The following is a 16,455-nucleotide window of genomic DNA, read 5'->3' as shown; positions in this document are numbered from 1 at the left end:
GATGCTTCTATACTTGATTGGCTGGGGACAGGTAGATGTGCAGCGCGGGGGGGGGCACAGCATTAGCTAATTGGGATTTTGGGTTAGGAGAGAAACTGAAAGTTTCAATTTCAGTTGGGTTTTCTAGCGAGAGTTCTGCAGCAACTCCAGTTCCTCATTGTCCATGTGTGAGAGACAGCAACCCTGACACTGTCACACACTGAGGGCAGGCAGGGGGAGTTCAGAAAGGAGAAGACAGACCACGAGGCACGATAAAGTCTTTTTAACAAAATCTCCCCGATTTGGGGACCAGGCTCATGATTTTTTGGGGCCTGACTCATGATGTTCAAACGTTCGGAGTGGGCAATCCTGGATTTTAAACTCATGGATTAAAACAAGGAAATAGTTTTATATTTATGCAGAAACAGTCATTGAACATATGAAAGGGTAGGTTTACAATCATTTAGCAATGGATAAACTGTAAGAGGTGGTTTGCAGAGACAAGTACACAGACCACATTTCAGTTTATCACCATGGGGTCAATAAAGAATGACGGACAAGGCCCTGATCCTGTCAGCTGAGCCACATGAGCAGAGCCCATTTGGGCTCTGTAGAAACAGGGCTCCACCTTCACAGATCAGTTTTCAGTTACAAGAGCCACGTGTGGTGAATGTTTAGCTCGCGTTCTTGGAATATTTGCCACAAAATAAATTGTATTTGTAAATTGGATTATAAAACTCATGAATCACAATGGGACCCAACACAGCATAGAACACGGCATGTGTATATTACAGTCAAACATGCAACTGGCAGTTGGTGCCAGTTTGCTAGCTAGTTACATAAATCATCCAGCCAGAGAGCAGAAACTATAGCTGCCCAGCCTCTGCCATCACGGCTAATTCGAAGCATGCTATTTGAATGTAACACTTACAAATAATTTTGACCAAAATTTGTGGAATAAACTGCAAATAGTTTTGAGCAGGGAATGCAAGGGAGAATGTTGCAACCTGCTCACAGAAAATTCACACACAGAAAAACAACGGCAAAATTTACGAATTACAGACTTGATTCACGAAAGCATTTAATCCACCTTGTGATTAAGTCCAAATGACTTCAATGGGACTACTTCCATGTGTAAGAATAGCCAGCAAAATGGTACTGAAATCACATGAGCCTTCACGCTGTGGTCAGTTGAGAGAGGCAGGTGTCTAATGGAAATTTTTGTCTCTCTCTTGTCCATTAATGATCCCCCTCAGGTTTCAATGTTACTATCAAAGGAGCAGAGTCATTTTACATTCCAGGAAGAACTGGTCACCTTTGTCCCTTGATCTAGAACTGAGTGTACAGAGAGAATGGAGGCGGTGGCTCATACTCATTTCTGGATGAGGTGGACTCTGGACAAAGGTTACAGGTTATCCTCCTTTGGCAGGGACATTCCAGAGGTTCAGCATTGTTTTTTTTATAGTGAGCTCAGTGTGAGTCCCCCAGGGAACCAGAGCAGGTCTGAAGCAGAAGTAAAACCAGTGGATGTTTTGGGATTCTCCCTAGACTCAGAAACGCACAGCTCAGGCCCATCCGAATTGTTAAGGTGGGCATACCCCTACCACCATGGAGCAACTGACTGCCAAATTTCACCCACCTCTGCCAGCCTCGGTGTTGCTTGGAGCCCCACAAAGCTGAAAGACAGCCCAGGCTGGGTTCTAGTTCCATGAAAACCCTTATTTTTTAACAGGATTCACACATTTGCACTTAGACTATGACTGATCCCCTAGTGGATGCTGCCTTGGAGCAATTGTTTAGCTAGTGTCTTGGAGATAGCACTGGGCCAAAGGGGCCAGAGGGAGGGCTGCCCAGAAACAAATGACAGCAGGGCTGGAGGGTGGAATGAATCCCTGTGTGCCCTTTTTGTCCTCTGCAGCAGAAATGCTCCTCATAGGGATATCCATTCAGATCAGGGTCCTTCTAGTCCAGCGTCTTGCCTCTAAACAGTGGCCACCAGTATCATAAGAACATAAGAACAGCCATACTGGGTCAGACCAAAGGTCCATCTAGCCCAGTATCCTGTCTACCGACAGTGGCCAATGTGAGGTGCCCCAGAGGGAATGAACAGAACAGGCAATCATTGAGTGATCCACCCCCTGTCGCCCATTCCCAGCTTCTGGCAAACAGAGACTAGGGACACCATCCCTGCCCATCCTGGCTAATAGCCATTGATGGATCTATCCTCCATGAATTTATCTATTTCTTTATTGAACCCTGTTATAGTCTTGGCCTTCACAACATTCTCTGGCAAGGAGTGCATTGTGTGAAGAAATACTTCCTTTTGTTTGTTTTAAACCTGCTGCCTATTAATTTCACTTGGTGATGCCTAGTTCTTGTGTTATCAGAAGGAGTAAATAACACTTCCTTATTTACTTTCTCCACACCAGTCATGATTTTATAGATCTCAATCATATTCTCCCTTAGTCATTTCTTTTCCAAGCTGAAAAGTCCCAGTTTTATTAATCTCTCCTCATACAGAAGCTGTTCCATACGCCTACCAGCTGCTTAAAATAAAAGGTACAAGAAAGCCCATGGTAGCAGTTACACAATAATTTTTCCATGTGGGAAATTGCTTCCTATGAGTTAAGGGCTGGTATTTCCCCTCCAGCAGGAGAGTTTAGATCCCTTCCAAGCCTCTCTAATTAATTATGACTTGTAACCTCTGAATATTCTTATTAGCCATATAAAGGGCCAATCCTTTTAATAATCCTGCTAAACTCCCAGCTTTAATGATATTATGTGGCAATGAGTTCCACAGACTAATGGTGCTTTGTGTGAAATGGTCTTTGCTTTGGTCAGTTTTGAATTTGCCACCTCTCCAGTGCTGCTTCATAGACCCACATTATGAGACAAGGTGAGTTGAAGCTTCTGATCTGCATTCACTACACCACTCGCTATTATGTGTAGAATTATCACCTGCTCTCTTATTCATCTCCTCTCCAAAGTAACCAGTCCCTTTCTTTTCATCCTCTTTCCATGGGTGTTTCACCATGCCTCTGATGATGCCATTTGCCTGTCTCTGAATCCCCCCTGTTTCTGTCAGATCTTTTTTTGCGGTAGGAATCAAGCACACTTGTTCCATTGCAACTAGTCAGCTGGGCTCACAGATGTCAAAGAGCCAGAGTTCAAAGGGTTGAGGGTTATGTAACATTCAAACAGACTAATTCAGAACTTGCCCATGGCTCTCAGAGTCCAAAGGCAGCATCTGGAGGAGCAGAGGGAGATGGGATTGATTACAGAAACCACACATAGTTCATTTAACTTTCAAGAGGATCAGCCAGCATCTCTAGTTTGAACTGCCTCTGACAGCTGATGGTTCTCAACCCATCCCTTGGGCTTGAGAGCTTGGGAAGTAGCAGGCCAGGGTATGGAATAATTCATTCATAGATTTCAAGGCTGATATGATCAGCTAGTCTGACCTCCTGTATAACACAGGCCAGAGAACTGCCCCAAAATAATTCCTAGAGCAGATCTTTAAGAAAAACAGCCAATCTTGATTTTAAAATGGTTAGTGATGGAGAATCCACCCATTTAGCACAGAGCTAGCAGTGGGGAGCAGCTGTGTTTAAAAAAAACAGCTGGAAGCTTGACAGTTCCCTTTGCAGTCACCAAGCTGTAACAGCCCTGATGGAATGTGGCAAGCATTTGTGATTTTTTTAATGTCTTCAGTTAAAAGCATCACAAGAGCTTTTTGTTTATGGTGACTCAGAAACCTGAGAACTCAAGATAAATCCATTCTCACAAGCTGATTATTAAACACACTGAAGAATAACACTCATGCAAAATTCCATGCCGAGGCCATTATTTAAAAAAAAAACCACACTACACACACACAAAAAGGAAGAGGAAGAGAATACTTAATGGGTAATGAATGAATGAACGCTCTTAACCAGATAACATACCAGTGAGGTCGTGGAGCACCAAGACTATACATACTTTATAAGAAAATCATGATGATCTCCTGTTTTGGGGAGATCGTCATGATTCCTATGACATGGAAACATCTGCAGAAAAAAAACAGCTGCATTCTCAACCCACAGAAAGAGTTAGTGCAGCATGACTCCTCTGTGTTGTACCACTAATGGATTCTAGCTATGCAGCCGGTATAGCTGATCCTGAAAGAATCAACCCAGCGCAAAGCGGGAATCCCTGGCCGGTGTAGATTCTGTTACTCCCCAATGGCCAGGATGTACCTTATTGCAGCCCCTTATGGCTCGTGGCAGCCAGCGTGAGTTAGAGCTAACCTCAGGCTTTCAAAAGAAAATGAACAACTCCTTGGAACTGCTTTTGGCTGCGCTCTGGAAACAAAGTGAATTCAAGTCACCGGACAATTCAAACCACGACACAGTGTGAACTGTATCACATGTAATACAGAGAAGAAAGAACAAAACCCCAGACCTTTTGAGTTAGTCATACCCAGTTCTCAATATTAGCTTATTTCCCTCTGCATTTTAGATATAAAAGGAAAAAGGGTTGAAAATATTCATATGCAGCTCTAACTAGCTATTTATATCTATACCCATGCAGGCAGAGAATATTCAAGGTGGCTTGCTCCAGCCATCAGTCACAATCATCCCACAAACACCCATCACTCAACACCTGGCAAATGGTGCTTCTCTATTTGCATTATAAACATGGGGCAATTGTACAGAAGCAGAGAAAGATCTCACAAGCTAATTATATTAAAGTATTACATTACAAAGTTCATTTGACCTGCTCATTAAAAGAACTCTGGGCTATAGCCCTAGAAATATGTGTACTGAGATTGGGAACCCATTGGGGTAGGGTCTGACTTTTGTTCTGTGTTTGTACAATGCCTATCACAACAGGGTTCAGGTCCATGACTAGGGACATGAGGTGCTACAAGAAAATAATGATAATTTTTAAAATGGCACCTAAGTTAAAAATACATTTATAAAGCTTGATTGTCCACTGCCTTCTACCCCATGTCTAGTCATTTGCATTTGTGCAAAAAAAAAGTATAAAGCAGCCTGAATTGGTGGTGCTTTTCACCTTTTTGTGCAAGTATAAATTACTACACAAGGGCCAAAGAAACAGTGAATGAGGCACAATATCTAAGCAGTTCTTCCACTAGATATAAATTCACTAGTACATTCTGTCCATAGGAAGAACAAAATTCTGGAGGTGTTGATTGCAATTCCATATAGAAGGTAAAGTGAGACTTATTGCAATAAAAACATTTTCCTTTCTAAAAATATGGCTCTGACTGATGTGACCCAGATTTAATTATTTGGAAAGCTTCAAGTGATTTAAATTAGGATATAAAATTTAGAAATATTTTTAAATGACCCAATTTTTAAAAATGATCACTGGTTTTCTAGGATTTCTTTGGGTCCCTCCGGTTTCTTAGTGTAGAAACAGAAACATATACAAGTTCATATTTAACACATGTATCAACAGTGATAATGACTCCAGTGCTTTGTGTTGGATTGAACAGTTACCCAATAAAGTGTTTGGTTAGATTTTTTTACTGTAACTTCTAAAGATTATGCCAAGACATTTACCTACTGGTTTTGGATTATTAAAGATGAACCAGACTATTGACATTATGCATTTTTTTCCTTTTGTAAGTACACATCCTAAAAGGTATTTAGGCACCCTTGATTTTACATTGGGAGTTAGGCACCTGAACAGCTTTGAGGCTCTGGGCCTGAGAGCCAGATCCGAAGCCCATTGAGGTCAATGGGAGTTTTACGTGGGATTTGGATCAGGCCCTAAAAGAGTATGCGAATGAATGGGATACTAACAGAGAAGGCATTTTGGCTAACATGGAATGTGTTTAATCAGGACTGCACCTGATTTATGGGATCCTTTTGTTTCTGTCCTGGCCCTTTGGGACCTTCCTCATGGTTTTATACCCTCCTTCCCCGCAAGGCACCTCCACCTACCCCGTTTACTCAACCAGGCAAGCATATTCACCCACCCCCACTGAGAAACACACTGCACTCTGCAAACCTAGAGTCACGTGCATCTGCACTCAATTCAACACAGTAAAAGCTTTACAGCCAAGATAACGATACAAGGGCTGCTAAAGCGTAAGAGAGATGGAGCATCCAGCTCTCTGTCAGAAGTAGGTCCCATCTGCCCAGGAGGGGGCGATATCGCAGGCACAGGTTGTTGTTTTTTGCTTCTTTAATGACTGCCCATATTCCCCCATTACTACCATGGCAAATTGGGAGCTCAGTTTCCCAACAGCCCTATCCAACCTATGTAATGGGAAGTCTATGGTTCATCTCCATTTCAGCTCTGTCTTAAATTATTTATGGCTGCAAATAGAGAGAATTTTCAGAGCATCCTGTCACTATGCAAACTAGGTTTCTACACGGAAATTCCCCAGAAGTCTTCTTTCACTAGAGAAGGCCAAAATAAGTTTGATCTTCTTGTTGATTGGTGGCAAAAGAGGGATTTGAATATGGCTTTTTTCCATCTCTCCCAGAAGTAACTATTTAAACACGAGTCAAACTGTTAAAAATTTTGGTTCAGGTCTAATTCAGGTTCATCAGTATTTCCTAACTCTCCAGTTTGGTGCCGGTTCAGACACTAACTTAGAATGATGGTTTGGTAACCAGTTCAACCATTTGTAACCTGTTTGAATTGGTTCAGATACATTTCTTGCAGACTAATGTCACATACTCTTATGCTTGCATTGTAACTCCTACCAAAAGAATACAAATACAAATATTTCTTTCACTGGAGAAAAATTGTTTATTTACATGCACCAGTATAACATCCTCCAGAACTCTGCCAGTCATACTTGACAGCTATGGTGATAAAAATGAATTTCAGCCCAGAAAAATCTCTTTTCTGTGCTGACATGCCTAGCAGGAACAGCAAACATGTTAGCCAACTGATATAGTTCAGGTCTTGTTATTTTTTGCTGCTCCCAATAGTGAAGAATATTTTCACTTTTACTGAAATGAGGCTCATCAAAAAAATAACATAGGAAGGGACTATGATGTTTTTTGACCTTGCTTCAACCAAAATTTGTCTCTGGCTTCTTGGACTTCTCAAATGCTTTGAAGAGGAACTCAAGGTTGTTATCTGACTATCCAGATTGAAAAAATCAGTCAGTTCAACATTTGGAATATCAGATTTTAGTAATTCCCAATTAGTCTACGTTTGAATTAGATGAATTTTACTTTTTTCTTTGTCCTCATATGAGAGAAGCCATTTGTACCTGGGGTCAAGGTAAATACAGGATCAAAATGCATCATTGTCCAGTGACATTTTCTTACAGTTTTTCATTGAGGCCAACAGTGTTTCAATGAAAGCTGAAGAAGACACCTTTGACGTGTCAAGTTGGCCTTTTAACCAGGCTCTGTAAAAATCACCCAGAGTAAATTTTTCTGATTGAAGTGCCTTTGTTGTTAATTTAGAAGGCATTAGTGCCTCCATAATATTTTTAGTGGCCTTCCATTTCTCATCACTCATATAAATGTCTTGGGTTGTAGAAGTGGCCACCATAACCCTGCAAGTATCCTTGAGTTCTAAGTTGCCATGTAGTTCGACAATTTTGGATTCACTTTTTAAAATTAAGCTTTTTCATAATCACCATAACTGTTGGGTTCCTAAGCCTTTGCCAAACCAAACATGCTGTTCCAACTATATGGTTCACAGAGCATTCTTTAATAGCAACTGCAACAGCAAGTTGCAAGGTATGAGCAGAATGGAGAACTCCTCATAGAGTAATACCATTAGTATTTACCATGTTTAATTCTGTCTCTTCTGAAGCTGGTCTTATTGTGTAACATCTCCAGGAGTCTCTTTTCCACAAAAGTCCTCATTATTTTCCTTTTCTTTTTCACGCTCATCACCAGTTTCATCTTCTTTTTCCTCTTCTTCCTGATCTGCAATCATGCACTTGACCGATTTGACCATGTTAGCCACAGTACAGTAAGGACAGTACACTCATCTGGGTGATGTCTTTGTATCTGTTGCTCTAAATTGATGCAGGTATTTCAGTCATAACAGTCCTGCACTCATCAACTTTACAAGTAGAAATATTCTTGGCTGGGTCAAATGAGAAGAACTTCCTTGCAGGATTCTTTGACATCCATTCTCCCGCCTACCGGCCCACCCCCCCCAAGCATAGTTGCTTGAAGCTTGTAAGAAAATAATAATTGAATAGTATGTTTTTTTGGTCTTCCCATTGAACATGTAGCATGATGGTCACATCACCAGTGCATCATGATGAGCAGTGGAAGAGAAATGAGGGTAGGGCCTATGTTCCCTGGTGGAGACAGTTATCAAGGATACACATGAGGGACTGGATAGGAACAACCTCAGTTTGGGGCTGGAGTGGTTCAGCACCTGGGCCAGCAACATGGCCAGAGCAATGGGCTGTGTTCAGTGGGTTCGGCTTGTTTAAGCCAATCAGCTCAAAGATTTAAAGGCAACTGAAAACATCCCAGCATTCTTGTAAGATTAAGAATGAAAGAGAAAGTTATTAATTAAGCACCTAACTTTGAAATAAAGGAACCCCAAACAAGGAAAACAACAGGGCTAAGTTTTCTATTCACTACTATTTCTTTGCCTATGTTAGTAAAAGATTCTATGCCATGGAAATGCAAAACTTAAAATATAAATATCAAGCAATGTGCAATAATCCTATTCTGGAAAAATTTTCTTCTGGCCTAGTGGATAGAGGGGAGAAGTTCTAGGCCCATCCAGCCAGGAAGATGATGGGGGAATGGGATGGTTATTCGTCAGAGAAGAACTGTTACAGAACTGCTCCCTCTTCCCTCCCCCATCAGTCCCTGTCCCTCCTTCCTCCTTCTTTCAGCCACTCCTTTTCTCTCACCGAATCACTCCTTTTCTCTTTCAGCCCTCCCTTTCCTTCAGGCCCTTCCCTCCATCAGCACCACCCCTCCCCCAGCAAAGCAGAATAACTGAGCCTGTGCAGGGTGGCTGGTGGAGTGGGAGCCGGAAGGAACCTTCAGTGCCAGAGGGAAAAGCCAGGAACACAGTGGAAGAGCAGCCTCAAGCCCAAACAAAGGGCCTGTGACCCTCACTCCTCCTGCCTCACCCACCAGGGCTGAGGGCTGAGTTACTGGCCACTAGCACTCAGTGGGAAGCGGGAGGAGGGAGGAGCTGGAGAGGGGATGGGCATACAGGATACCTACCAATCCCAGAATCCCTTTCTTCTCATCTCCTCCAGTCGCTTCCTGGGAAGTGTAGCTTCTGCCCTTCTCTCTGTAGGGCTGGAGCAGAGAGAGAGACCCTCCCTCAGCTCCTGATTATTGAACCTGTTGTTTTGAACTGGTTACTGGTTTTGTTTTTTGTGTTTGCTTCCAGTTTGTGTTCAATGCGACTGAGAGGTTTTCAGTCCAGGTTCATTTCCAGTTCAACTTAGAAAATCTCTCTGACCCAGTTTTCAGGTTCAGGTTCAGTTTGAGTCCCTGGGTATTTTCTTAGTAAAATCTTCCATCACACTCCTTACACCTGCGTCAGTGTGTTCACTGTGTTAGGAAATCTTCATTTGCACCCTACAAAAGAGATCAGGGAAATTCCACCAGAAAACTGGTGTGAGCCTGGAGTGTTAATGTTGTTCATGTCTATTCATGCACATGCATTCAGTGAGCTGCATATGGATTATGTGCACTAACGAAACCCAGCAGGGGGTTCTGGTGAGGGCATCTGTCACAGATAGTCAATCAAACGAAAGAGCAGGGTGAGTTACTCCTTAAGCACCTATCTGTAATGGGTGGAACCAAAAATTGTGTTGTTATGGGGCACTGCAGTTTGGTAGCCAGGCCAGAGGTCTCATGCAGCCAGTAGTAAAACATCCGTAGAGTTAGTAAAAACTATAGGTGATAATTTTCTAGCAGAGAAGGTAACTCGATTGTGGAGCTCATTATAATGGCTAAAGAGTAACTGATCACTGGACTAGAAGTTGGTGGTAGCCTACAGACCATAACCTGATTACATTCAATATGGGAAGAGGACGGTCCTGACCAAGTAATATATAAATCTGGTTCTTCAAAAGGGCTAATATTCCAAAGCTGAGGAAAATTATGAGTGAAATTCACCAGGAGGAAAAACATAGACAGAAAAAAATTGAATGAAAATTGGAAGTTTTTTAAGATTCCACAATCAAGAGAGGATGGCTTTGGCCAACAGCCCATCCTGATTCACTGGCAAAGTAAAGGCAGCAATGAGAAATAGAAAAGAAATATAGAACAAATGGAAAAAAGGAGAAACACCTAGCAGTCAATAATAATTAGAAGTTATAAAGCATAGAAAATTGATATGAGAAGCTAAAGACATCAGGGAAAAATCCATGGAGGGCAGGACCAAGGACAATAGGAGTTTTTAAGTATATTAGGAACAACATAAATCCTAACAATAGTATAGGGCCATTGTTGGCTGGAGATGGTAAAACTGTTAATGGTGATGAAGAAAAGGCAAAAGGGGCCAATAAATATTTCTGTTCCATGTTTGGAAAGATACTTGTATTACAGGAGGAGGATGAAGTACTTTCCAGTCCATTAGTAACTGAGGAGGATATTAAACAACATCTACTGGGGATAAACATTTTAAAATCAGCAGACCCCTACACTTACGAGTCCTATAACAGCTGTATTGCCTTTATTACAATAAACCTTGTAATAATGGGAAAATTCCAGAAGACTGAAAGAGTATTGTGTGGTGCCAAGAGTCAAAAGGGCCAAGCAAGATGACGCGGCTAACTATAGGTTGATTTGTCTGAAATCAGTCAGCAAAATAATGGGAAAGCTGATAAGCGATTCAATTCATAAAGAGTTAAAGGATAAGAATAGAATTAACACCATTCAACATAGTTTTATGGAAAATAGATCTTGTCATACAAACCTGATTTTAGTCTTTGATGAGATTATAAATTTGGTTGATAAAGATAGCCGGGTAGATGTAATACACTTAGACTTTGAACTGCACAATATTCTGATTAAAAAGTTAGCAATATGCAAAATATATATATATATATATATAAAGCACACATCAAATGGATTGAGAGCTGGCTAAACAGATCTCAAAAACTAATTGTCCGCGAAGAATCATCTCTGACGGGAGGTATTTCTAGTCAGGTTCCGCCGGGATCTCTATTAGGCCTGATGCTATTTAACATTTTTCATCAATGATCTAGAGGTAAATATGAAATCACGGCTGATAAAATTTATGATCTACACAAAGATTGGCAGAATAGCAAACAACGATAAGGGCAGGAGAGTCATACATAGTGATCTGGATTGCTTAGTAAACGGGACCTGTTCAAACAAAATATGTTTTAATTCAGTCAAATACAAAGTTATACATCTAGGAGCAAAGTATGCAGGTCAGTCCTGCAGCAGAGAGACTGTCTCCTGGCAAGCAGTGCCTCTGAAAAGAATTCAGGCATCACAGTGGACAAGCAATTCAACAGAAGCTTCCAGGGCGACGCTGTGGCAAAAAACGCTAGTACGATCCTTGGCTGTATAAACAGGGGAGCAGTGGGTAGGAGCCGGGAGGTGATTTTATCTCTGTGTACAGCATTGGTGAGACCGATACTGAAACACCGCATCCAGTTCTGGTGTTCACATTTTCTGAAGGATGTTGAAAAAATGGAAAGGGTGCAGAAAAGAGCCACAAAAATCATTCAAGGACTGGAGAAAACGCCTGATAGTGAGAGACTTAAAGAGCTCAGTCCGTTTAGTTTAGCAGAAAGAAGACTGAGGGGTGACTTGATTACAACGCATAAGCACCTTCCCAGTGAGAAAATAGTGGGTATCAAGGGCTCTTTAATATAACAGAGAGAGGCGTAACAAGAACCAGTGGCTGGAAGCTGAAGTCAGACAAATTCAAGTAAGGCGCAGTTAACCATTAACCATAGTGGATGCTGTATCTCTTGATGTCTTCAGATTGAGTGGTTGGCTTTCCGGAAGACAGCCTTTAGCCAAACACAAATGAGGCTTTACTCAAACACAAGCTATTGCGCTCAATATAGGAGTAACTGGGTGAAATATAATGGTCTGTGTTGTACCCAAAGCCAGATTAGATGACTTGATGGTTTCTGCCTTAAACTCTGTGAATCTGTTACTAAATAACACAAATACAAAACTACAGGAAATCTTGTGTTAAAGTTGGTTCACAACTTTAGAAATCACTTCTCTCGTATATTCTATTTTCAGTCACTACATTCACATGTAAGGATAAATTAGAAATCAAAACTGACAAGCAACCTTAACTCTGACCCATGCATGCATACCAACAACTGCGTCGCATCAAGAACTTGAGGTACGTGTTGCCAAAAACCACTCAGATGATGCACCTTCTCTTTTCTCAGGGCAATCCCTCTAAAGAGGCACCACTTGGTCCTTGCTGTATCATTTACTCAGATTTCTCTCCTGGCTTGGCTTCTAGTAGACATATTCAGAAATCTCATAAACTTGTATGTTGATAAACTGGCTTAGTGGTAAACAGATCTCTTCCCAGAGGGATGCATTTTTAAACACAAGTCAGACAGTTTTTTCACATGGACTCAAGGTTTTCTTCAAGGAAACAATGAATCCAGTTAGTGGTGAACCTGTGAATTCTCCTCTTATCTCAAAGTTTGTATATGGGTGTCATTTATGGCAGAAGGAGAAATAGCAAAGAAAAAGGAGGCGAGGTTTGCGTGACTCAGTTCCCTTCAACCTTTTAATGGTAATTCAAATAAGTAACTATAAGAAGCACTCAGCCTCAGCATCACACCTGCTGGATATGCTGCACAATGAGCATGCACTGCTCAAAATGATAGAAACATAGCAGTGTCCACAGAGAAGATAGCAGGATGCGAACCTTCACAGTCAAGAATAGATGATGTAGGGCTTGATCCAAAGACCACTGATGTCAATGTAAAGACTTCCATTCACCTAGATGGGTTAAGGGACCCCTGAGATCCTCTACTCTGACCCACTGCATAACATAAGCATAATAAATTCCTGTTTCAAGTCCTGTCGCTGTGGTTGAACTGGAGCATACATTTTAGAAAAACATGCAGCCTTGATTTCTCCTTCTACACAAGTTACTAAAAGTGGCATGAGAAAGAGACAGCGGGGCCAAAGGCAGTTCATGCCCCATACCTAAAGCAAATAAAAAATCCTTGTGCAATGACTGTGAACTGTGCACACTTCCTTGAACGAGAAGAACCTAGGAAACTCAACCAGCTCAGCTCTGAAAGTGCACAGTGTTTATGTCCCTTGGGTTAAGAGCTGAAATGATCACTGGGGGTCTGTCTACCCTGCAGTCAGGAAGTTTGAGTGCAACTAGTGTACACATGCCCAAGCTAGCTTTGATCTAGACATAGCTAGATCAAAACTAGCTCAAGTAGTCACAGCAGTGTAGCCCTGGGGGCAGGGAGAGTGGCACGGTTTGGTCTCCTGTCCAGAACCCTGGTTACATACCTGAGCAGCTAGCTACCGCCCATGCTGCTCCAGCTCACTGCTATTGTTACTGGATCCAGCTTTGGTCCAACTGGAGTAACCATCAATCACATATCTGAAAAAACCCAAGCTAGCTCAGGTAGATAAGCTACATAAGCTGCAATCACACCTCCTGACTGCCGTATAGAGTAGCCATACCCTGAGAGAAGATAGTAACTCATATTCTGTGCCCTGTGCTGATGGGCTGTTTGCCCCAGTCCCCTCCCACCCACCCCTGCTGTCTGTTCACCTCAGCCTCACTCTACACCCGCCCTCTTAACATCCTCCCCTCCCATGCCCTGTCTCCCTCACCCCCTTCCTTCAATGTCTCCTCACCCTTCACTTTTCTTTCCATTTACTATAAACCCTCCCAACTTATTCCCCCCGACACCAAAAAAATTGGGGCGCTAATATGACATTTGTCACCATCACAGTGTTTACTATCTGTGGTGGAAAATGACCAGCCAGAGCATTCCCCGGTTGTGTGGCTAGCAAAGTGAAGGACATGACATTGGAAATGGAAATAGAGGAGTGGCGCAGTCCATGATTTCTGAAGGGGTGCACAAATAAACAGTTCCTGGGGCAAGATTAAGAGAAATGAACGTGCTCCCTGTCTTTGGACTGCTAAAGGTCTCTGTTTACTGTCAGAGTTCATTGTAACTGAAGGAAATGGCCCCCGCTAATGGGAACAAACTGGGTATATGTTGGTTTGATGTGTGGTACACCATGTGCCAGACAGTGTGCAGGCACTGAAAGAAAACTACAAAGCCAGTTCTATCCCAGAGTCTGCCACCCAGACCACTCCAGTGGCATTGTTTTAAGACATCGGTTACGTGCCAGATTTAATTTACTAGCCCATACTTTCTGAGGGCACTTGATGAAAGACAGCAAACAGTGCAAAACCCACAACATAAACCTCCCCCCCAGTTTCTGCCCAGGGCAGAGAGTGTTAGTACAAAATTACAAGGAACGGATGAAGTGGGGGAAAGCAGTGGCAAAGCAGTTATTGGGACCAGTGCGGTATTTCATAGAGGAAAAAGAGGAAACAATGAAGTGGCTCATTGATCAACAGTTCCCAGATAAAAGTTCAGTGCGGTTACAGGACGCAGCCCCTGACGTGAGCACAGAGGGGTGTGAGTTTTGCTGGCCGGAGAAGAAGGTGCTGGAAGAGGATGACTGAGATAGGGGAGTGAAGGCTCCTGCCGGGGGTGAGCCAAACAGTATTCATAAGGAGCAGGACAAAGGTCAGGTGTCACTTTCCTCTCCCTGGTAATATCGGCCGCTGCAAAACTGTATGCGTGGATGAGGTCCAGTGATGAAATCCTGGCTCCATTGAAGCCAGCCAGAGTTTTGCCACTGACTTCAATGAGTTCAGGATTCCACCCCATGTGTCTATTTTGCACTGGGAAAAGCACTGTAAATCTTCTTTGCTAGCAGATTATCTCACCATTTGGGCCAGATCCTCAGCTAATAGAAATCCCCAGAATCAGTGGAGCTATGCTGATTTACACCAGGTGATGAACTGGCTTAATGGTTATGAGCAAACACCCCTCCCCCCAAAACAGGCCCATATTGCAATTAAACCAGATGATGAATAGTTGTTAAAATCTTCAAGAGATAGAGACACCAGGAACTTTTTATCAAGTTGTTCAATCCTGGGAAAGAAGACAAAAGTGACTCAACTAGAGAGCCTCTCAAATCAGTCAATCGGTTCCACTGATTCCTAGAGCGGAAGGAAATATTAAATGGAGATAGCCAAGGCCACATAAGAAATTAGGTTATTAGTCAATTAAATAATGGGAAAGTGACAGGACTGATCGCTATATGTGGGGTCAGGAAGGAATTCCCCTCCAGGTCAGATTAGCAAACTGAGTGTTTGGGTTTTGCCTTTCTCGCCAGTGTGTGGGCATTGGTTGCTTGCCAGCATTATCTGAGTATATTTCACTTAATCCTTTCTCTGCCATTGTGGGGGCCACGGGCACTTGGTGCACCTTGGTCCCTCCTACTGTCTGCCTGTGGCATGTAATAGTCTAGGCTTCTGTGGGCTGTAATACTTTGGCCTCATTTTGGTTGTTGGGGTTAGTTTCTGTTTAGGTTCTGGGTAGGGCTGGTGACCTGTGATATGCCAGAGGATCTGGTGGCTCCTTCTGACCTTAAATGCTGTGACTCTAAGGGAACTGGACATTTTACCTGCAGAATGCTATACACCACTAAAGATTATGGGCTTGACTGCCTACTGTCGCACACAACGTGAAGTCATTTATGGGAGTGAGTGTAAGATGCTGCCACCAGTGAGTGAAGGCTTCTGATTTGGTCATGTTGCCCGGCATATAGAGAAAGGTAATGGAGACGGGGCGGCTCCAGGCCCCAGCATGCCAAGCGCGTGCTTGGGGCGGCATGACGCAGGGGGCGCTCCGCCGGTCGCCGGGAGGGCGGCAGGCAGGCTGCCTTCGGAGGCTTGCCTGCGGAGGGTCCGCTGGTCCCGCGGCTTCGGTGGAGCTGCCGGAGCAGCGGAACCTCCGCAGGCACGCCTGTGGGAGGTCCACCGGAACCGCGGGACCGGCGACCGGCAGAGCGCCTCCTGCGGCATGCCGCCGTGCTTGGGGCGGCGAAATGTCTAGAGCCGCCCCTGAATGGAGAATGAGGCTCTCTACAACTCCGTCACTGGGAGGAGTTTTTAATGATGCAGTTAAAAGTAACTGTTTCCTGCCTATTTAATGTTCTCATCATGTGACGCTCTAACAATTACAGATCTCTCTCCTCTGCAAATCACAGGCCAATAACACTGATTAGTGCATATGAATCAAATCTTTACAAAATGGTTGCCTAATTAGCTGGAGTCAGATGACTTTATTGTGCTTTCGTCATATAACCACAATGCTCCCTTTGCAAATTCTCAGAGCTCACTAAACCAAACAACCTGCACATTTATATGACAGAAAGAAATGCCCAAACCTATGTAGACCCACTTTGTGCAACCCTAAAGAAGAGATGGCTT

Source organism: Mauremys mutica, chromosome 8 (assembly GCF_020497125.1).
Source record: "Mauremys mutica isolate MM-2020 ecotype Southern chromosome 8, ASM2049712v1, whole genome shotgun sequence".
Taxonomy (NCBI): Eukaryota; Metazoa; Chordata; order Testudines; family Geoemydidae; genus Mauremys; species Mauremys mutica.
This window is presented reverse-complemented; position numbering follows the sequence as displayed.